Genomic DNA, 24374 nt, shown 5'->3' on the forward strand with positions numbered 1-24374 from the left:
GTTTATTTCCTTGCCAATGCGACTACGACCCGGTTCCGACCCAAGGACTTGGGTACAGGAAAGAGGGGGAGCACGGTGGCCTAGGAGCAAAACGAGGCTTCATACACCCCAACTTCATACGGAAATGCACGACAGAGGATGAAAGACTTATCTGAATCTGCAGCCCCCGGCAGCCTTGGCTTGCCGTGGTTGGATTCTTGTATCTACAGCCCCCCGCAACCTTGGCTTGCCGAGGCCGGAGCGCCGCCTCGTTCTCTTTCTTCCAAACAGCCCAGCAGGAGCGTCCGTGTACCCTGTGAACCAAAGAGGATGGAAAGGAACAGAGCAACGCAAACTCGACCTCTATGCTAGGGGTTAGTCGCCGCTAAGCACTATCAACCCTAACCAAGGGAGAGACTCAACCTAGCATGCATGCTATAACTTAGGGCGCCAGCGCTTCATTTATTTATGCTTAGGGTCTGCGTCTGGCTTTGTACAGAGGGTTACATGCCTTGTCGGCAAGGCTTGTACAAAAGGTAGTTTGCCGGGGGGCCGGCAACCGCGCCGTATGGGTAAAACTTGCGAAGATGTTCAATGTTCCAGGAGTTGCTCACTGGAATAGCATCTTTGGTCTCCAGGCGGACGGCGCCAGGCCTGGTGACTCGTATTACCCGATAAGGGCCTTCCCACTTCGGCATCAACTTGGTGGAATTCTTGGCCGATTGAACGCGCTGAAGAACAAGGTCGCCTTCCTCAAAGCTTCAGGCATGAACCTTGTGGCTATGGTAGCGGCGCAAGGCTTGCTGGTAGTGTGCTACTCTCATAGCCGCCCGAGGACGATCTTCCTCAAGGAGTGTTGCGTCATCTTGCCGCAATTGCTCTTGCTCAAGCTCGTCATAAGCGAGCACTCGAGGTGACCCGTATGTGAGTTCCGTGGGGAGAACTGCTTCTGCCCCGTATACCAAGGCAAAGGGTGTCTGGCCAGTGGCTCGATTTGGCGTCGTTCCGATCGACCAAAGAACCACCAGCAACTCATCAATCCAGCGCCTTCCACTCTTGTGCAGCTTGTCAAAAGTCTTTGTTCTCAGGCCTCGCAGAACTTCGGCATTTGCCCTCTCCGCCTAGCCGTTGCTCCGCGGGTGTGCCACGGAAGCGAAACAGACCTTGGCGGCGAGGTCTTGGATGTATTGCATGAAGATGTGGCTTGTGAACTGCATGTCGTTGTCGGTGATGACCCTGTTTCACACACTGAAACGGCAGACTAGCCCTTTGAAGAACTTGACGGCTGACTGTGCAGTAACCTTCCTCACTGCCTCCACCTCTGGCCACTTTGTGAACTTGTCGATCGCAACGTACAAGTACTCAAAGCCCCCGACAGCGCGAGGGAAAGGGCCCAGTATGTCGAGCCCCCAGACCGAAAACGGCCAGGAGAGAGGGATTGTATGAAGGGCTTGAGCTGGTTGATGAAGCTTCTTCGAATGGAACTGGCACGCTTCACACCTGGTTACTAGTGCCGTCGCATCCTGGAGGGCAGTGGGCCAGAAGAAGCCTTGCCGGAAAGCCTTGCCGGCAAGGGCCCTCTACCCAATGTGGGAGCCACATATGCCTCCGTGTATCTCTGCCAACAGCTCCAGTCCTTCCTCCCGGGGGATGCACTTCAATTTCACACCGTTCGGTCTTTTTCTGTACAGGACGTTGTCGACGAACTGGTACAAGGCAGACCGACGGGCTACTTTTTCCGCTTCTTCCTGCTCCTCAGGAAGTTCCCCTGTCTGGAGGAAACGGACGGTATGTTGTGCCCATGCCGGAGCCTGGGGCTCGACGACAAGGACCAAAGGCATTTCTTCTGCCATGGGAGCGGCCGTCTCTACGGCCAGGGCTTGGTGCCCTGCCGGAGCCAGCTGCCCCTCGGCAGGCTCAGTACCCACGGTATCACCTTTGCCGGCGGCCCCAGGGGGCTCGGCAGGAAAGTACTTGCCGGGGCCTGACTTCCTCCGCTTGTTCTGCTCCGTTGATGGTTCGACGGATGGTTGAGTTAGCCGAAGCACAAAAGTACCTGGTTCCACAGGTAGCTTGAAGGCAGCGCGCTTTGACAGGTAATCGGCGATGTCATTCTCCGCTCGGGGAACGTGCTCTACTTGTATACCGTCAAAGCGCTCTTCCAGCTTCCTCACCTCATCTACGTAGGCCTCCATCAACGGGCTCTGATAATCCTTGTTGACTTACCTGACGACAAGCTGTGAATCACCCCTGATGATGAGCTTCTTAACCCTGAGGTCTGTTGCGATCCTGAGACCGGCAAGCAACCCCTCGTACTCGGCAGTGTTGTTTGTGGACATCTCTGTGGGAAAGTGCATCTGGATTACATACTTGAGGTGCTCTCCAGTGGGTGCGATGAGCAGCACACCGGCACCGGCACCTTGCAGCGAAAAAGCCCCATCAAAGTACATGATCCAGTTGTGACTTGCTTCCTTGCTGGGGAGAGCGGTCTCCCAGATTTCTTCCTAGGGCATTGAGGTCCACTCCGCAATGAACTCCGTCAGTACTCTGCTCTAGATCGTCGAAGTACGTTCAAACTTCAAACCAAAGCTCGACAGCTCCAAGGCCCACTCCACAATCCTCCCAGTTGCGTCTGGATTATGCAGTATTCGTGCAACGGGAGGCAGGTGACGACAGTGATCTTGTGTGCTTGGAAGTAATGACGCAGCTTCCTCGAGGCCATGAGGAGGCCGAAGAGCAATTTCTGCACACCGGAGTACCTTGACCTAGCCCCCTGCAAGAGGGAGCTGACAAAATAAACCGGGTGCTGCATCATCTTCTTTTTCTACATCACTTCTCTCGGTCGCGCAGGCCCTGTCCTGTCAATGTCAAACCCTGCCGGGGTCCCCGCCTTGCCGGCACCAGGCCCTGTCGGGGGAATCTCTGACTCGCCATCTGCCGGTCCTGCCATTGCCACTACCTCTTCATCGGCCTCCCTCTACGCCACCAGCACGGTGCTGACCACTTGATTCGTCGCCGCCAGATATAGCAGCAACGGCTCTTGTGGTTTAGGCGCCACCAGTACTAGCATAGAGGAGAGGTACTTCTTCAGGTCCCGCAGTGCTACTTCGGCCTCCGGGGTCCACTCCATTGGGCCCGCCTTTTTCAAAATCTTGAAAAAGGGGAGGGCGCGCTCGGCAGACTCGGAGATGAATCGGCTCATGGCGGCAACGCAGCCAGTGAGCCGAGGCACATCCTTGATCCGCTTGGGTGCCTCAATCTGCTCGATAGCCTTGATCTTGTCTGGGTTTGCCTCGATCCCACGCTATGACACAAAGAACCCGAGAAGTTTGCCGGACGGAACTCCAAAGACACACTTCTCAGGGTTCAACTTGAGGTTCATCTTGCGCAAATTTGCAAACGTCTCCTCCAGATCTTGCACAAGTGTTGCCCTGTCCTTGGTCTTGACCACTATGTCATCCATATATGCTTCCATATTTCTATGTAGCTGGGGATCAAAACCAATTTGGACTGCTCTTGCAAACGTTGAGCCAGCACTCTTCAACCCGAAAGGCATCCGTAAAAAGCAATACGTACCACATGGGGTGATGAATGTTGTCTTCTCTTCGTCCTGTCTTGTCATGAAGATCTGATGGTACCCTGAGTAGGCGTCAAGGAATGACAACAGATCACACCCGGCCGTGGAGTCAACAATCTGGTCTATGTGCGGCAATGGGAAAGGGTCCTTGGGACAAGCCTTATTGATATCTGTGTAGTCAATACACAGCCTCCACTTCCCGTTTGCCTTGCGTACCACCATCGGATTGGCCAACCACGTCGAATGGAGCACTCCTCTCACCAAGCCTGCCGCTTCCAACTTCCTGATCTCCTCTATGATGAACTCTTGCCTTTCCAAAGCCTGCTTCCTAACCTTCTACTTGACGGGCCGCGCATGAGGACAGACAGCAAGGTGGTGCTCAATCACCTCCCTAGGAACGCTGTGCTTGTCGGATGCTTGCCATGCAAACACATCGACATTCGCCCGTAGGAAGGTGATGAGCGCGCCTTCCTATTTGCTGTCGAGGGTGGAGCTTATGGTGAAAGCCCCTCCCGTGCCATCCTCCTTGATGGACACCTTCTTGGTCACTGGCGGTGCAGCTCTGGATTTCTTGCTCTTGCCGGTGGAGCTCTCTGGCACGTCCTTGACGGTAGCGCAACACTCCGAAGAGGTGCGCTTGCTGGAGTGGTGCGGGAGGTCCTGCCGGTCTTCTTCTTCCCTCCCGGGGCTTCAGCGGCAGGAGCAAGTGCCTTGGCGGCAGCTGCTGCAACTGCTTCCCGGTAGAGTAGGTCGGCGCAGATCAGCATGTCCTTCTTGTCGCAGGGGACGGTGATGATGGTCATCGGCCCAGGCATCTTCAGCGTGTTGTAGGCATAATGCGACGCGCTATGAACTTGGCTAGTGTCGGGCGGCCGAGGATCCCATTGTAGGGCAAGGGGATCTCGGCTACATCGAAGACAATCCTCTTCGTCCTGTAGTTCAACTCGCCTCCAATCGTCACAGGCAACATGACCTTCCCCTTCGGCTGGCTCCTTCCCGGTTGACCCCTTGAAACGTGCCCGTCTCCTCGAGGTCTCCGTTGGGAATTTGCAGCCTTTTGATCACAATGGATGAGATCAAGTTCAGACCGGCCCCGCTATCAACCAGCATCTTGTTCACCTTGTGGTTGCCTAAACACCCGACCGCAGTTGTGCGATCAGGGTGATCCTTGGCGTAAAAAATGATGGGCGTGCTGGACCACTTCAGCGGCTTCTGAGTGTCGAATGATGGCTCCGCTGCTGTGATCTCACGCGCACACTGCTTGAGCTGGCGGTGGGAAGTGTGCAGCGAGGCGCCACCATCGACGCACATGGCCTCCGTAGCCTTTTGAAACTCTTGCTCGCCGGACTCGTCATCCTCGTCATGATCACCGTCTTCCTGCTTCTTGTCACGGCCCCGAGCGGGCCTCTCTTGCTGGTTATCCTTGCCGCGGCGGCCTCCTTGGCCGCCACGCTTCTTGCCGGATCCTTCGGCACCATCCTGACCCTTCTCCTTGTCCCGCCTCTCATACTCGGCCTTTTGCTTTTCGGCAAGCGGCTCGACCTGTCGGCAGTTCTAGAGGTCGTGGCCCTTGGTGCGGTGGATCTTGCAATACTGGTTGTCAAAGCCTCCTGGCTTGTCGGCAGCTGCCAAGGCCCGGTAGGCGGCGCACCCGGCAATCTCCTTGTCGGGGTCGTCTGCCTTGGCCTTCTTGGCAGAGCCGGTGTCGTCGGATCCCTCGACGGCAAGCACAGCCTTGCCCTTGTGTTTCCTGTTGCGACGCCGACCCTTCTTCGTCGGGCCGGCGATGTCTTCATCAGTAGAATCGGTTTCCGCGCCGGCATCCTCGCCGGGGTACTTCCTTCCCTCTTCAGCACGGGCGCACCTATCGGCCAGAACATAAAGTTCGGCCACATCTTTAACCATGTTCATCGTCAGCTCTTCACGCATCTTGCGATTGCACACGTTCTGATGGAACGCGCTAATCACGGCGGCGGGATGAACATCTGGGATGTTGTACTGCACCTGGTTGAACCTCCATATGTACTTGCGCAGGGTTTCCCCTTCCTTCTGGGGAATGATACGCAAATCACTGGCCTGACCATGAGCTTGGTGGCCTCCAGTGAAGGCACCGACGAACTCATGGCACAGATCCGACCAAGAAGAAATGGAATCCGCCGGCAAGTGCATCAAACAAGACATGACGTTGGGTTTCAGCGCTAACGGGAAGTAATTGGCAAGCACCTTGTCGTCGCGAGCTCCAGCAGCTTGCATCGCGATGGTGTAGATGCTGAGGAACTCTGATGGATGGGTCTTGCCGTTGTACTTCTCGCCGACGTCGGGCTTGAACATGCAGTGGGACGGCCACTGGAACTGCCGCAGCTCACAGGTAAAGGCTGGGCAACCCACCTCGTAAGGTAGGCCGCCGGAGCCTCCCGGTGCTGGGTGGTCCATAGCGGGCCCCGCCTGCTTATCTGACTGGTGGCGTGTGTCGCGCCAGCGCTCGATGGTGGTTTGAGCGTCTTCATGGGCTCGCTCTCGAAGAACTTGGCGCTGATCGCGGTGGGTCCGTCGGGCGGACGACGCTATGGAAATGTTATCACAAGCGTCGTCATGACGGACTGGCACCGGCGGCAACTGGCGTGGGGGAGGAGAGTGCACCGTGGCTGCAGCTCCCTCGGTCCTTCCACCGCTAGCATGTGGTGGCTCGACGGAGCGCCGGCCCGAGGGCCCCGCCGGTCGCGGTTCATCTTTGTTTGCGACAGCGACGAGGCTCCGGATGGTGGCTCTCCATTCGTTGAGCTTTTCCGCGGCAGGAGGGAAGTCGAGGAGCAGCTGCACGCGCGCCAAAGCTTCTGCTGGCATGGGTGGCAGCGGAAGCTGCGTGGACCGTGACGTGCTCCGACTTCTAATCACGTTAGAAGGAGCTCTATCACGGCCCGGCGGCTGCGTGCCATTTTCGCCAGCACTTCGGTGGGCATGTTGGCCTCCTCCGTCCCGCGAGTGATGCACGGGACTCTTCCCACGGCGGCGTCCGGGGTCACCAGCATGGTGACGCTGCTCGTCGCGCACACGCTAGGAAGAGCGTGTCGTGGGCGCCGATGTAGGCGTCTTAGAGGTTGCTGCGCCGCCCGTAGGTGGCACAGCGACACCCCTGGAGGGCCCCGCACCGCCTGCGGGGAGCCCAGCCCTGTCTTTGGATTTTGCGGTGTGTGGCCCGTCGTCTGGCGCACGAACGATGCTGTCACGACCGGTTTTTCAATAAAATAATTATTGAGAAACCAATCCCTGTTACGGACCAGCGAGGAAGAATTCCTTCTCACTGATAGACAATACATTGGTCACAGAAGAAAAATACCAGGAGTACTAAATATAATACAAAGTTGAGCAGAGACTGCCCAAGAATTTATTACAAGCACGCCGATAAAACAACACGGCGGATAGGGTAGCAAACTACTAACTCACGATAGTAACAGTGGTGGAAATATCATCGCGAAGCGAGTGACATGATTCCAGAATACTACAACTCTTCGAGCGTCGGAGTGAGGCTCGAGATGACTTATTGCGGGTGGCGGAAGCGTAAACGATACAAGTGACCAATATCCGGGATCGCGCAGGACTGACTGGGACTCCTCTAGGCGTCGGACGCGCTATCAAACTCTTCATCCAAGAGATTGCCTTCGTCAACATCTGGCCAAATCAACAAGCCAGGTGAGTACTATGAAAGTACTCGCAAGACAAATCGGACATAAGGTATAACAAATGCAAACATGAAGCACATGAATAAGTTAACCAGTGCGATCAGACATAGAGATAATAAATACTGGGTGCCAAGCGAGGGTCTGAATGACGCCTCGAGCGGAAACTGCAGAATAGTAATGCGGGTGCCAAACGAGTGTCTGAAAGACTCCTCGAGCGGAAAATGCGGAATAATAATACAAGTGCCAAACGAGTGTCTGAAAGACTCCTCGAGCGGAAAATGCGGAATAATAATACAGGTGCCAAACGAGTGTCTGAAAGACTCCTCGAGAGGAAAATGCGGAATAATAATGCCACAGTCGGGCGTCGGGGCGACACCACATAAAGGGCTTATAACAGAAAATAAAGACAGTACATGCCACAGTCGCACGTCTGAGCGACATCGCCTAAAGGGCTTATATTTAAAGTGAGAAATGAGTACACGCCACAGTCGGACGTCTGCGCGACGTCACATAAAGGGCTTATGTCACAACTCATTAATACAATAGCTCGGAGACATAAATTATCACAAGCATGAGACACAAAATAAAGTTAGTCCATCAACTGGAATAACAATAAATCTGAGATTTTACCGCTTGAGCTTGTTCACCGGGGTAAGATTTTCACACGGATAGATTTGGATGTAAGGTCTACATTCTGATCATGGACACGATGATTTGGAAAGAATTGACTCTGCAGAGTTTGTACTTAACCACAGCCAACGGATTTCAGTAGTCACGGGGACTAGTTCCGTCTACGGTGTTCTGGAAGGAACACGTCTAACCAGTACACACCCAATTTAACCATCCGAAGCCAGGGATCACCCTCGGCAACATTCAGGAAAAACCCTGAGTCGGGGAGGCTACAACCTCGCGTAGCATGGGATCAAATTTCTATACGCGCGCTATAAGGGGGTGCCCCCCCTCTCGGTCCCAACCGGAAATACCCATGCCCCCTAACCGAATGACTGGCTTTAATCCTGGGCCAAGGTACCATCATCCCGGCCTCTCTGTTTGGTGTGTACACGGAAAGAGGTTACCAACTTACTAAACCGTATCCTGGCAATGAGACATGTGGTAGCACGGAAAGGGGAAGGGACGATAACACGGCTCCAACCATGTTAACGTCGGGAAAGTCGGATGTCACAAGGCTGGCATGCTACAATAGTACCACCTTGCTGCCCTTCATGTCACCTCATGATTAGGCCACCTCTCATCAGAGGTCATCGCAACTTTGGAACATGCGGGAAAAGATCGATAACGTGGCTCCAACCACGTTAACGTCGAAGAAAGTCGGATGACGCAAGGCTGGCATGCTACAACAGTACCACCTTGCTTCCCTTCATGTCACTACATGATTAGGCCACCTCTCATCAGAGGTCATCGCAACTTTGGAACATGCGGGAAAAGATCGATAACGTGGCTCCAACCGCGTTAACGTCGAAGAAAGTCGGATGACGCAAGGCTGTCATGCTACAATAGTACCACTTTGCTGCCCTTCATGTCACTACATGATTAGGCCACCTCTCATCAGAGGTCATCGCAACTTCGGAACAACCGGGTCGTTGCCTTACAAGCAACGAGGTACTTATCGACACTTAGATGCCACGCACAAACTTTCACATGAACATGCAAAACATCTGCCATATCAAATGTTCAAACATGCTTGCCTGGCTCGGAGAAGTCGGAGTCTAGCTCGGCGAAGTTCGCGGCTCCGTCCCCTCTCCCGGAACCTACGGCAATCACGAAACGGGGTACTAACGTGAAAACCAACACATGCACAGAAACTTTGCCAAATATTTTTCAAATAAATCCCATAAAAAACTAGACAAAATTTGGAGATTGACAGAAAAAGAATCACTCAAAAATACCTTTTCATTAAAAAGTTATAAAGGTTTCTGTCCAGGGACCTTTCTGTAATGAAACAGAAAAGTTCCAGGGTTTTAACTGAGAAAACAGAAAACGCTTCGGCTGGGAATGCGCAAGCGCAAAGGGGAAAACGTATTTTGCCCAAAGGCGCCAACAGAAAACGGTTCGGGGAAATAAAACAGAGGCTGACACGCGGGGCCCGCATGTCAGGTTTGAAAGCTCGCCGGCGCCCGAAGACGGCGGTGGACACCGGCGTCGAACCACGGCGAGTTAGGAGAAACGAAGGGTACCAAGAGCTTCAGTGTCTTCTTCCGCGTCGGTGGGTGGTGGACTTGTCCAACGGGGAGCACCACGTCGACGGCGACACTATCTCCGGCGGACGGCGGTTCGGGTGAGGTTGGGGAACTCCGGTGGAGGGCTGCAAAGTACGAATTGAGGCGCGGGTCAGAACGGGTGATGCAGGGTGAAGCTACTGGCAAGAGAATGGGGGCTGCGGAGCACACACGGGGGCGAATCGGGCTGGATCCCGTGGCGGATCGCGGCGGCCGGAGTCGAGGAAGAAGACCTCCTCGGGGCTCTTCCAGTGGCTAGGCGTGCTCTAGGGGAAGTGTAGGGCTGGTGGGTGCTCGAGTTGAAGCTCGGGGCCCCTATTTATAGGCAGATCGACGGGGTGGCCGTGAACGGAGAATCTCCGGCGAGCGATTACGGCGGAGCAGTGGGTTGGCAGGGGGTTTGAGCGGTCGAGCAGCATCAGTGGATGCTACGGGACTCGTTTTGCAGCTAAACGGAGCTGGTCTTGGCGTAATGGCGTCTGCCCATGGTGAGGTGACCGCACGGGCTCAACGGCGGCAGAGAGCGTGCTCCGCGCCCTGGGGTTCACGACGAGAGCGGCAGCGCATTCGTGGGAGTGGACGGCCACGCGGCGGGCTCCGGTGGTTTGGACGGTGCTGGGTGGAGTCGGCGGCGCCGTGTCTCCCGCTGGCGTCCGCAAAGCCGCCGCCGGCGTCGGTCACGGGGCGGCGCACCTTCTGCTGCTCGTCGCCGACGCCCGCAAGATGCCAGGCACTCGTGCGGTGCAGGAACAAGAGGGCGAGGACGAGGAGCAAGGCGACGCGATGCACTGGCGAGATCGATGCCCGTCTCTGAAGAAAACGACAGTGAGCACTGACTGAACTCTGAAGTTAACTGAAACTTGACAGTGACCAAGCATTGCAGGTGTTCGACAGTAGGTTTTGGTAAAGAGATAAATTTTTCTGGAGCTGTAACTTGGTGAGATGATCACTCAAAGCACCCAGGAGCTGCATGAATTTACTTGGAATTTTTGGAGAAAGTTTTGAATGAATTTCACCAAATTTGGCAAATCTGGTCCAAACTTGCAGCTGATGTAGTTTGAAAATTTTGAACTGGAGACCAGTGGATCTTCATGGTTCTAGGTTGAGGGTTCAAAGGACTAGGAGGGGAAAGAAGTTTGGTGGTAAAAGTCCAAACAGAAAATGGAGTTCCTTTGTAAATCTCCAAGAGGTAGAATAGAAGGCAGAAAAATATTTGAATGAAATTTGAATGGAAAAGATCACATGAGGAGGTTCAACTTGCTGGATTTGATGCAATTCATGATCCAAAGGTGAGGGAAGGGTTAGGAGAGAGGATTTGCACTAATGCGATGGCAAGAAGGAATAGTTGAAAGTGGCAAAGGACTTTCCAAAAGCCATAGTGCATTTTCAAAAATATTTCAAAGGTTATTTTCTCGAATGAAAAACATTTTGTCTTGAGCCCAAATGAAAAGCAAGAACCCCCAAGGTCAAAGGCAGATCTTGGGTGAATTCAAATAAAAAAAATTTGACATAAAGAAAACATTTGAGAGGGAGAGTTCTCTTGAAGAAAAAATTTTAAATCACTCCCTTCAAGTCAAATAAAAATCTTTTGAAAAATCCAATAAAAACTTGGGTGTCACAACACCTACCCCCTTAGGAAAAATCTCGTCCTCGAGATTTCTGCTGATCCTCAAATAGATATGGATACTCTGCTCGGAGGAAATCTTCGCTTTCCCAAGTGGCTTCATCCTCAGTGTGGTTGCTCCACTGGACCCTGAAAAACTTTGTCGTTTTCTGACGGGTCCTCCGTTCAGACTCTTCTAAAATCTTTACTGGCCTTTCTCTGTAGGTGAGATCTGGTTGCATATCAATGTCCTCATGAGGTACATGTTTCTCCGGGTTACTCACACATTTCCTCAACTGCGATACGTGGAATACGTCATGGACGTCTGATAGCTCCTTGGGGAGGTCTAGTTGGTAGGCTACTGTGCCTCTTCGTGCCTTTACACAAAATGGTCCAATAAACCTTGGGGCTAGTTTCCCCTTTATTTTGAACCGTTGCAGACCCCTCATAGGAGATACTCGGAGGTATACGGAATCACCAGGCTCAAAGCTGACCTCACGATGCTTCTGATCATAGTAGCTCTTTTGTCGGCTCTGTGCTGTCTTGAGTCTGTCCCTGATTTGTTTTACTTTTTCCTCGGCCTCCTTAAGCATATCTGGGCCGAAGATACGGCTGTCACCTGTTTCTGACCAATTCAATGGGGTACGACACCTCCGTCCGTACAATGCTTCAAAGGGTGCCATTTTCAAGCTGGCTTGGTAACTGTTGTTGTACGCAAATTCGGCATACGGCAAACTCTCTTCCCAACTGGATCCATAGGTGAGCACACAGGCTCTTAGCATATCCTCTAGGATTTGGTTTACACGCCCTGTTTGTCCATCTGTCTGAGGGTGGTATGCTGTACTGAAAGCTAGTTGCGTGCCCAGAGCTTGTTGTAGGTGATCCCAAAACTTGGAGACGAATTGGGTGCCTCGGTCTGATATTATAGTCTTTGGGACTCCGTGCAAGCAAACTATACGGGAGAGATAGAGTTTTGCCAGTCTTTGTGTGGAGTAGGTAGTCTTCACGGGAATGAAGTGAGCAACCTTGGTTAGTCGGTCTGTGATGACCCAGATGGCGTCATTTCCACGCTGTGATCGGGGTAATCCGACAATGAAGTCCATTCCGATTTCATCCCATTTCCACTCCGGTATCCTGTTAGGCTGGAGTAGCCCTGCTGGCTTTTGGTGCTCGGCCTTGATGCGCTGACATGAATCGCAACAAGCAATGAATGTGGCTATATCTCTTTTCATACCGTGCCACCAAAATCTTTCCTGGATGTCTTTGTACATTTTGGTTCCTCCAGGATGTATCGAGTATGGAGCGGTGTGGCTCTCCGTCAAGATCGGTTGCTTGAGTTCCTCAATGTTAGGTACGCAAAGTCTGTCCCGGTACCATAATGTTCCTTCACTGTCCGTGACGAATTCTGAAGTCTTACTACGGTTCATTTTCTTCTTTATGCCTTCGATACTGGGATGTCCCTGTTGGGCCTTCTTGATTTGTTCCACTAGGGTGGGTTGTATCTCCAGGTTCGATATGGTGCCCTCAGAGACTAACATCATGTTGAGCCGAGTGAACTCTCGCTGAAACTCAGGCCTCAAGTTTTGCTGACCGTCACTGTCCGGGCTGGGGTTTCGGCTAAGGGCATCGGCCACTACATTTGCTTTTCCTGGGTGGTAGTGAATACCGACGTCATAGTCCTTGACCAGTTCCAACCAGCGTCGTTGGCGTAAATTCAGCTCTGGCTGTGTGAAAATATATTTGAGGCTCTTATGGTCCGTATATATTTCACAGCGATTTCCCAACAGAAAGTGCCTCCACTCCTTGAGTGCATGTATAACTGCTGCTAGTTCCAAGTCATGTGTTGGGTAATTTTCCTCATGTTTTCGCAGCTGTCTGGAGGCATATGCGACAACTTTGCCGTCTTGCATTAGCACACATCCGAGACCTTTTCGGGACGCGTCACAATACACCTCAAAACTCTTGTGTATGTCTGGCACAGTTAAGACTGGTGCGGTTGTCAGCCTTTTCTTGAGTTCTTGGAAGCTCTGCTCACATGCTTCTGTCCATACGAATTTCTTGTCTTTCTTGAGTAACTGTGTTATAGGTTTCACCACAGTGGAGAATCCTTCAATAAACCTCCTGTAATACCCGGCCATTCCTAGGAAACTCCGCACATCTGTGACGTTCGCGGGTGGTTTCCAGTCCAGTATGGCCTTGACCTTTTCTGGGTCTACGGCCACGCCTTCTTGGTTCAGTATATGGCCTAAAAAACCAACTTGTCTTAGCCAAAATTCGCATTTGCTAAATTTGGCGTACAACTGATGTTTCCTCAATTCTCCCAAAACCATTCTGAGGTGCTCAGCATGCTCTTCTGGTGTCCTTGAGTAAACCAGAATGTCGTCAATGAATACCACCACAAATTTGTCCATGAATTTCATGAATACTTTGTTCATGAGGTGGACGAAAAATGCGGGGGCGTTCGTTAGTCCAAAAGGCATCACTGTGAACTCGTATAACCCATATCTGGAAGTGAAAGCTGTCTTGGGGATATCCTCTGTTCGTACCTTCAGTTGATGGTATCCTGATCTCAAATCAATCTTTGAAAATACTTTAGCTTGTGCGAGCTGGTCAAACAAATCATTTATCCGTGGCATCGGGTATTTGTTTTTGATGGTGACCATATTGAGGGCTTGATAGTCTATGCATAGTCTCAGTGTCCCATCCTTCTTCTTGGCGAACAATACGGGCGAACCCCATGGTGAGGAGCTGGCTCGTATAAACCCCTTGTCCAGTAATTCCTTTATGTGCTTCTTCAATTCCACCAATTCTGAGGGTGCCATTCTATACGGCTTCTTATAAATGGGAGCGGTGCCAGGTGCTAATTCAATGCTGAATTCGATCTCTCGGTCTGGTGGCATACCGGGTAGTTCTTCCGGGAACACATCAGGGAACTCGCATACCACTGGCACTTTTCTTAATTCTGCGATGTCCATCTTGTTCAGTTTTGATTTCTGTGATCGTGGCCTTTCTTGAGCGGAAACTCTTATTGTCTTGCCGTGATGGTGAGTGAGAATCACTGTCCGATTGAAACAGTCGATGAATCCTTTGTTGGTGGTTAACCAGTCCATTCCTAAAATGACATCCAGTCCTTTACTTTCCAACACGATGAGATTCGCGTGGAATGGTAGTCCTTCGAACTCAATGACCACTCCTTGGCAGTAACCCTGAGCAATTTGCTTATTTCCGGGGGACTTGATGATCATAGATTTTTCCAAGGGAGTATCGGAAAACCATGTTGCGAAACAAAACTCTTCGAAACGAATGAATGGGAAGCTCCAGAATCAAACAAAACCGTGGCAGGTACTGTGTTGACAGGGAACGTACCGAGCACGATGTCTGGGGCATTCTGCGCTTCTTCCCTGGTCACATGGTTCAAGTGACCCTTCCTGTGGTTGTTGCTGGGATTGAAGTTGTTGCGCTTGGGGGCTGGATTGTTTCCACCATTGTTCGGCTTGGGTGCCGAGTCTCTTGGCTTCGGGCACTGTTTAGCATAATGCCCTTGTTGACCACAAGCATAGTAGGTGACCCCTGGACGGTATGTGAACTCCTTGTCTCTGGCATGAAATTGTCCGACGGGTCTTGGCTCAGTAGCCGTGGATCTCCTCGTGTCTGTCCTTGGGACCTCAGTCTTGCCTCGGTTGCTGCGGGCAAGAGTCGTCTTGTCCCTCTTCCGCTTGCGGATATCTTCCAGACTACGGCGCTCATTCTCCAGGGTGATGGCCTTGTCCACCAGCGTCTTAAAATCCGGAAAGGTGTGTACAATCAGTTGGCATCTTAATGCTGGTGCCAGGCCGTCCAGGAATTTTTCCATCTTCTTGTTTTCTGTCATGTGCTCGTCGTAGGCATAACGAGACAGTTGGGTAAACTGGCCGTTGTATTCTGTGACGGACATGCCTCTTTGCTTCAGGTCATCAAACTCTCTCTTCTTGATCTTTAGGATGCTCCTGGGAATGTGTGCCCCACGGAAGCCTTCCTTGAATTCTTCCCAGGTGATGTTGTGTTCCCTGGGGTGCATGTGTAGGAAGTTTTCCCACCATGCTGCGGCTGCTCCAGTAAGGTAGTGTGGTGCATAAAACACCTTCTCATGATCTGAGCATTGAGCGATAATCAGTTTCCTTTCAATCTCGCGAAGCCAATCATCGGCTTCCAGTGGCCTGTCGGTGTGAGCAAAAGTTGAGGGGCGAGTCTTCTGTAACTCGGATAACTTGGAATGTGGTCGATAGGGTTCACGGTGATTTCCCATGTTTATGACATGGTTCATCATCTCCTGGTGCTGTTGCTGGCTTTGCTCGAAGAGACGGCACACTTGAGATAGTGCCGCTTCGCTGTCCTGATGGCTGGACTGACCCTGAGTGAAATTGTTGCTGGTCTGTGTTCCGTAAACCTCTTCTGGCTGATTGGGCATAGAGCGAGTCCAAGGGCGAGACATTTTTCCAGTCTGGGGTATCATTTACAAAACCCATGAGAAAAGCTGTGTAGCGCAGGAAAACCCTTGCAAAGGCAATAATCAAAAAGGCTCCAAGGTTTTCAAGAAACACAAATGATTTTCACGGAGAAGAAGTGCTTAACACAAATCTTACATGCGAAAGCAAACACAAGATACAACACTCAGGTTGTGCGTACACAATCCTGACATGTTATTAAAAACTAGCGTACTACTCCGGAAGGCAGCAAACATACCAATACAAACTAGCGTACAGATAGAAACAACACCTCATACAAGCAGGAATAACACGCGGCTACTCGGTGCTCTTAGTCGGAGATGGTGAAGATCTCCTTCCCCTTGCCGATGGCAAGGCTCAGCGGTCCAGGAGAATCAACCTCCTCCTCTCTAGCCGGCTCCTGGCATGCGACGCTGCGCTGCGGTGATGGTGCGGGGGCGACTGGTGGTAGAGCGCGTGCGGCAGGCGGTGCGGCTCTGACTGGAGTAGGAGCGATGACTCGGTCGAACTCCTCAGTGGTAGGCAGACGGCGAGCAGTGGCCAAAACGGCCGGTGCATACGAGGCTGAAGACGAGACGAATGTCAGAGGCGGCGCCGTGTGGAGAAGCTCCTTCCTGCTGGCAGGACCGCCCCGGACTAAGTCCATGCGGGCAGCCACAAGATCATCTACGAGGTTGTCGAAGGACTCCTCCAGAGCCTTGAGATACTCCACAACCATCTCGATGGCTTCATCTCGCTCTCCCCGATGGCAGGCGAACGCATAGTGGCTGGTGTAAGGCACATGGCATGGGAGGTAGCGGTAGCGACGAGTCTTCATCGTAGGAAGGATGTCCCGAAGGCGAGCTATCGCCTCACGGGCAGCCATCTGCATGGCATGCCTCTCCGTAGGCATGGCCCTTCCCGTAAAACGGAAATGGCGAGCAGCAGATCGTCCTCCCTTGAATTGCACCACAGCCTGGTGCATAGACACGTCGTCCCTGAGCTTGTGCTGATAGAGGGTGAACTCCGGGCGAGCTGCTGGCCCGATCGCGAGCTTGGTGATGGAGACGAGGAGCTTGACAAACCCCTCGGGCACGTTGGTGAACACTCGATTCTCACAGCCGCTGCCAGCCATCTACAAAAGTAGGCAACAATTCTGAGTAGTCATGTCATAAATTTTATGATGACCAACAGAAAATAGCTACAATTGCAAAATGCTGAAGAAGCACTAAAGATGCTAATAACCGATTAGCGATCGCACCTAGTGGCTTCCTACAGTCAGCCTGGCTCTGATACTAAGCTTGTCACGACCGGTTTTTCAATAAAATAATTATTGAGAAACCAATCCCTGTTACGGACCAGCGAGGAAGAATTCCTTCTCACTGCTAGACAGTACATTGGTCACAGAAGAAAAATACCAGGAGTACTAAATATAATACAAAGTTGAGCAGAGACTGCCCAACAATTTATTACAAGCACGCCGATAAAACAACACGGCGGATAGGGTAGCAAACTACTAACTCACGATAGTAACGGTGGTGGAAATATCATCGCGAAGCGAGTGACATGATTCCAGAATACTACAACTCTTCGAGCGTCGGAGTGAGGCTCGAGATGACTTATTGCGGGTGGCGGAAGCGTAAACGATACAAGTGACCAATATCCGGGATCGCGCAGGACTGACTGGGACTCCTCTAGGCGTCGGACGCGCTATCAAACTCTTCATCCAAGAGATCGCCTTCGTCATCATCTGGCCAAATCAACAAGCCAGGTGAGTACTATGAAAGTACTCGCAAGACAGTTCGGACATAAGGTATAACAAATGCAAACATGAAGCACATGAATAAGTTAACCAGTGCGATCAGACATAGAGATAATAAATACTGGGTGCCAAGCGAGGGTCTGAATGACGCCTCGAGCGGAAACTGCAGAATAGTAATGCGGGTGCCAAACGAGTGTCTGAAAGACTCCTCGAGCGGAAAATGCGGAATAATAATACAAGTGCCAAACGAGTGTCTGAAAGACTCCTCGAGCGGAAAATGCGGAATAATAATACAGGTGCCAAACGAGTGTCTGAAAGACTCCTCGAGAGGAAAATGCGGAATAATAATGCCACAGTCGGGCGTCGGGGCGACACCACATAAAGGGCTTATAACAGAAAATAAAGACAGTATATGCCACAGTCGGACGTCTGAGCGACATCGCCTAAAGGGCTTATATTTAAAGTGAGAAATGAGTACACGCCACAGTCGGACGTCTGCGCGACGTCACATACAGGGCTTATGTCACAACTCATTAATACAATAGCTCGGAGACATAAATTATCACAAGCATGAGACACAAAATAAAGTTAGTCCATCAACTGGAATAACAATAAATCTGAGATTTTACCGCTTGAGCTTGTTCACTGGGGGCAAGATTTTCACACGGATAGATTTGGATGTAAGGTCTACATTCTGATCATGGACATGATGATTTGGAAAGAATTGACTCTGCAGAGTTTGTACTTAACCATAGCCAACGGATTTCAGTAGTCACGGGGACTAGTTCCGTCTACGGTGTTCTGGAAGGAACACGTCTAACCAGTACACACCCAATTTAACCATCCGAAGCCAGGGATCACCCTCGGCAACATTCAGGAAAAACCCTGAGTCGGGGAGGCTACAACCTCGCGTAGCATGGGATCAAATTTCTATACGCGCGCTATAAGGGGGTGCCCCCCTCTCGGTCCCAACCGGAAACACCCATGCCCCCTGACCGAATGACTGGCTTTAATCCTGGGCCAAGGTACCATCATCCCGGCCTCTCTGTTTGGTGTGTACACGGAAAGAGGTTACCAACTTACTAAACCGTATCCTGGCAATGAGACATGTGGTAGCACGGAAAGGGGAAGGGACGATAACACGGCTCCAACCATGTTAACGTCGGGAAAGTCGGATGTCACAAGGCTGGCATGCTACAATAGTACCACCTTGCTGCCCTTCATGTCACCTCATGATTAGGCCACCTCTCATCAGAGGTCATCGCAACTTTGGAACATGCGGGAAAAGATCGATAACGTGGCTCCAACCACGTTAACGTCGAAGAAAGTCGGATGACGCAAGGCTGGCATGCTACAACAGTACCACCTTGCTGCCCTTCATGTCACCTCATGATTAGGCCACCTCTCATCAGAGGTCATCGCAACTTTGGAACATGCGGGAAAAGATCGATAACGTGGCTCCAACCACGTTAACGTCGAAGAAAGTCGGATGACGCAAGGCTGGCATGCTACAACAGTACCACCTTGCTGCCCTTCATGTCACTACATGATTAGGCCACCTCTCATCAGAGGTCATCGCAACTTTGGAACATGCGGGAAAAGATCGATAACGTGGCTCCAACCGCGTTAACGTCGAAGAAAGTCGGATGACACAAGGCTGTCATGCTACAACAGTACCACCTTGCTGCCCTTCATGTCACTACATGATTAGGCCACCTCTCATCAGAGGTCATCGCAACTTCGGAACAACCGGGTCGTTGCCTTACAAGCAACGAGGTACTTATCGACACTTAGATGCCACGCACAAACTTTCACATGAACATGCAAAACATCTGCCATATCAAATGTTCAAACATGCTTGCCTGGCTCGGAGAAGTCGGAGTCTAGCTCGGCGAAGTTCGCGGCTCCGTCCCCTCTCCCGGAACCTACGGCAATGACGAAACGGGGTACTAACGTGAAAACCAACACATGCACAGAAACTTTGCCAAATATTTTTCAAATAAATCCCATAAAAAACTAGACAAAATTTGGAGATTGACAGAAAAAGAATCACTCAAAAATACCTTTTCATTAAAAAGTTATAAAGGTTTCTGTCCAGGGACCTTTCTGTAATGAAACAGAAAAGTTCCAGGGTTTTAACTGAGAAAACAGAAAACGCTTCGGCTGGGAATGCGCAAGCGCAAAGGGGAAAACGTATTTTGCCCAAAGGCGCCAATAGAAAACGGTTCGGGGAAATAAAACAGAGGCTGACACGCGGGGCCCGCATGTCAGGTTTGAAAGCTCGCCGGCGCCCGAAGACGGCGGTGGACGCCGGCGTCGAACCACGGCGAGTTAGGAGAAACGGAGGGTACCAAGAGCTTCAGTGTCTTCTTCCGCGTTGGTGGGTGGTGGACTCGTCCAACGGGGAGCACCACGTCGACGGCGACACTATCTCCGGCGGACGGCGGTTCGGGTGAGGTTGGGGAACTCCGGTGGAGGGCTGCAAAGTACGAATTGAGGCGCGGGTCAGAACGGGTGATGCAAGGTGAAGCTACTGGCAAGAGAATGGGGGCTGCGGAGCACACACGGGGGCGAATCAGGCTGGACCCGTGGCGGATCGCGGCGGCCGGAGTCGAGGAAGAAGACCTCCTCGGGGCTCTTCCAGTGGCTAGGCGTGCTCTAGGGGAAGTGTAGGGCTGGTGGGTACTTGAGTTGAAGCTCGGGGCCCCTATTTATAGGCAGATCGACGGGGTGGCCGTGAACGGAGAATCTTCGGCGAGCGATTACGGCGGAGCAGTGGGTTGGCAGGGGGTTTGAGCGGTCGAGCAGCATCAGTGGATGCTACGGGACTTGTTTTGCAGTTAAACGGAGCTGGTCTTGGCGTAATGGCGTCTGCCCACGGTGAGGTGACCGCACGGGCTCAACGGCGGCAGAGAGCGTGCTCCGCGCCCTGGGGTTCACGACGAGAGCGGCAGCGCATTCGGGGGAGTGGACGGCCACGCGGCGGGCTCCGGTGGTTTGGACGGTGCTGGGTGGAGTCGGCGGCGCCGTGTCTCCCGCCGGCGTCGGTCATGGGGCGGCGCACCTTCTGCTGCTCGTCGCCGACGCCCGCAAGATGCCAGGCACTCGTGCGGTGCAGGAACAAGAGGGCGAGGACGAGGAGCAAGGCGACGCGATGCACTGGCGAGATCGATGCCCGTCTCTGAAGAAAACGACAGTGAGCACTGACTGAACTCTGAAGTTAACTGAAACTTGACAGTGACCAAGCATTGCAGGTGTTCGACAGTAGGTTTTGGTAAAGAGATAAATTTTTCTGGAGCTGTAACTTGGTGAGATGATCACTCAAAGCACCCAGGAGCTGCATGAATTTACTTGGAATTTTTGGAGAAAGTTTTGAATGAATTTCACCAAATTTGGCAAATCTGGTCCAAACTTGCAGCTGATGTAGTTTGAAAATTTTGAACTGGAGACCAGTGGATCTTCATGGTTCTAGGTTGAGGGTTCAAAGGACTAGGAGGGGAAAGAAGTTTGGTGGTAAAAATCCAAACAGAAAATGGAGTTCCTTTGTAAATGTCCAAGAGGTAGAATAGAAGGCAGAAAAATATTTGAATGAAATTTGAATGGAAAAGATCACATGAGGAGGTTCAACTTGCTGGATTTGATGCAATTCATGATCCAAAGGTGAGGGAAGGGTTAGGAGAGAGGATTTGCACTAATGCCATGGCAAGAAGGAATAGTTGAAAGTGGCAAAGGACTTTCCAAAAGCCATAGTGCATTTTCAAAAATATTTCAAAGGTTATTTTCTCAGATGAAAAACATTTTGTCTTGAGCCCAAATGAAAAGCAAGAACCCCCAAGGTCAAAGGCAGATCTTGGGTGAATTCAAATAAATTTTTTTTGCCATAAAGAAAACATTTGAGAGGGAGAGTTCTCTTGAAGAAAATTTTTTAAATCACTCCCTTCAAGTCAAATAAAAATCTTTTGAAAAATCCAATAAAAACTTGGGTGTCATAGATGCCGCTCGCCAGGCTCTGACTGCAAGAGCGATGTTGGTGCTCGCGGGCCGCTGCTCGGGTTCTGTCCGTGACCGGCCCGCTGCTCGCCCGCACTGGCACGGGCCGTTCGGCTCCCGACGAGCCAATCGTCGTGATCGTCTTCTTCTTGGGATCCATGGCAATGAAGAACTGCTAGGCTAATTGCTAGACCAGATTCCAGAACTGCGCCACCTACCTGGCGCGCCAAAGATGTCAGTGGGAACGACACCAATGGAATCACTAGAATCCCTTCTACGGTTGGTGGGCACGAGGTTGTGCAAAGAGCGGGTCTGACAGGAAGCACACAGATCGTTTACCCAGGTTCAGGACGCGAAGATGCATAATACCCTAGTCCTGCTTTGGTGGATGTATTTGAGTGTTCTTCTATTCTTGAGCTTGCTACGGGGTGCAACTTGCCCAAAAGAGCCGAATCCCTCTCCTGGTCGCCTCGGGCCTCCTTTTATAGGCAAAAGGGGTTGCCACAGTGGCACACAGGAGGTGGAAAGGTCTACAGTCGATAAGCCTATCCTTTGGGACCGTCGGACAAACGCATTTAATGCACTGCCGACATGCCCCCCTTGCTTTATCGGGGACGGCAAGGAAGCACGTCCCAGCTGTCGTCGCCTCGCCTGGCCTCGACACGTGTTCGAGCTGATGAGGCGTCATGGCGCCACGTTGGCCGGCTACTGGGCTGGCGCAATGGTGGTGAAGGAAATATGCCCTAGAGGCAATAATAAAGTTATTATTTATTTCCTTATATCATGATAAATGTTTATTATTCATGCTAGAATTGTATTAACCGGAAACATAATACATGTGTGAATACATAGACAAACAGAGTGTCACTAGTATGCCTCTACTTGACTAGCTCATTGATCAAAGATGGTTATGTTTCCTAGCCATAGACATGAGTTGTCATTTGATTAACGGGATCACATCATTAGGAGAATGACGTGATTGACTTGACCCATTCTGTTAGCTTAGCACTCGATCGTTTAGTATGCTGCTATTGCTTTCTTCATGACTTATACATGTTCCTATGACTATGAGATTATGCAACTCCCGTTTACCGGAGGAACACTTTGTGTGCTACCAAACGTCACAACGTAACTAGGTGATTATAAAGGTGCTCTACAAGTGTCTCCAAAGGTACTTGTTGGGTTGGCGTATTTCGAGATTAGGATTTGTCACTCCGATTGTCGGAGAGGTATCTCTGGGCCCACTCAGTAATACACATCACTATAAGCCTTGCAAGCATTGTAACTAATGAGTTAGTTGCGGGATGATGTATTACGGAACGAGTAAAGAGACTTGCCGGTAACGAGATTGAACTAGGTATCGAGATACCGACGATCGAATCTCGGGCAAGTAACATACCGATGACAAAGGGAACAACGTATGTTGTTATGCGGTCTGACCGATAAAGATCTTCGTAGAATATGTGGGAGCCAATATGAGCATCCAGGTTCCACTATTGGTTATTGACCGGAGAGGTGTCTCGTTCATGTCTACATAGTTCTCGAACCCGTAGGGTCCGCACGCTTAACGTTACGATGACGGTTATATTATGAGTTTATGTGTTTTGATGTACCGAAGGAGTTCGGAGTCCCGGATGAGATCGGGGACATGACGAGGAGTCTCAAAATGGCCGATACGTAAAGATCGATATATTGGACGACTATATTCGGACATCGGAAAGGTTCCGAGTGATTCGGGTATTTTTTGGAGTACCGGAGAGTTACGGGAATTCGTATTGGGCCTTAATGGGCCATACTGGAAAGGAGAGAAAGGCCCCAAAGGGTGGCCGCACCCCTCCCCATGGACTACTCCGAATTGGACTAGGGAGGGGGGCGCCCCTTCCTTCTTTCTCCTTCTCCCTTCCCTTCTCCTATTCCAACAAGGAAAGGAGGAGTCCTACTCCCGGTGGGAGTAGGACTCCCCCCTAGGCGCGCCCTCCTCCTTGGCCGGCGGCCTCCCCCTTGGTCCTTTATATACGGGGGCAGGGGGCACCCCTTAGACACACAATTGATCTACGATCTTTTAGCCGTGTGCGGTGCCCCCCTCCACCATATTACACCTCGATAATATCGTAGCGGCGCTTAGGCGAAGCCCTGCGTTGGTAGAACATCATCATCGTCACCACGCCATCGTGCTGACGAAACTCTCCCTCAACACTCGGCTGGATCGGAGTTCGAGGGACGCCTTCGAGCTGAACGTGTGCTGAACTCGGAGGTGCCATGCGTTCGATACTTGATCGGTCGGATCGTGAAGACGTACGACTACATCAACCGCGTTGTGTTAACGCTTCCGCTTTCGGTCTACGAGGGTACGTGGACAACACTCTCCCCTCTCGTTGCTATGCATCACCATGATCTTGCGTGTGCGTAGGATATTTTTTGAAATTACTACGTTCCCCAACAGTGGCATCCGAGCCAGGTTTTATGCGTTGATGTTATATGCACGAGTAGAACACAAGTGAGTTGTGGGCGATATAAGTCATACTGCTTACCATCATGTCATATTTTGGTTCAGCGGTATTGTGAGATGAAGTGGCCCGGACCGACAGTACGCGTACGCTTACGCAAGACTGGTTTCACCATTGCGAGCACTCGTTGCTTAAAGGTGACTGGCGGGTGTCTGTCTCTCTCACTTTAGTTGAACCAAGTGCGGCGACGCCCGGTCCTTGCGAAGGTTAAAACAGCACCAACTTGACAAACTATCGTTGTGGTTTTGATGCGTAGGTAAGAACGGTTCTTGTTAAGCCCGTAGCAGCCACGTAAAACTTGCAACAACAAAGTAGAGGACGTCTAACTTGTTTTTGCAGGGCATGTTGTGATGTGATATGGTCAAGACATGATGCTATATTTTATTGTATGAGATGATCATGTTTTGTAACCGAGTTATAGGCAACTGGCAGGAGCCATATGGTTGTCGCTTTATTGTATGCAATGCAATCGCCATGTAATTGTTTTACTTTATCACTAAGAGGTAGCGATAGTCGTAAAAGCAATAGTTGGCGAGACGACAATGATGCTACGATGGAGATCAAGGTGTCGCGCCG

The sequence above is a fragment of the Triticum aestivum genome, chromosome 6D (assembly GCF_018294505.1).
Source record: "Triticum aestivum cultivar Chinese Spring chromosome 6D, IWGSC CS RefSeq v2.1, whole genome shotgun sequence".
Lineage (NCBI taxonomy): Eukaryota > Viridiplantae > Streptophyta > Magnoliopsida > Poales > Poaceae > Triticum > Triticum aestivum.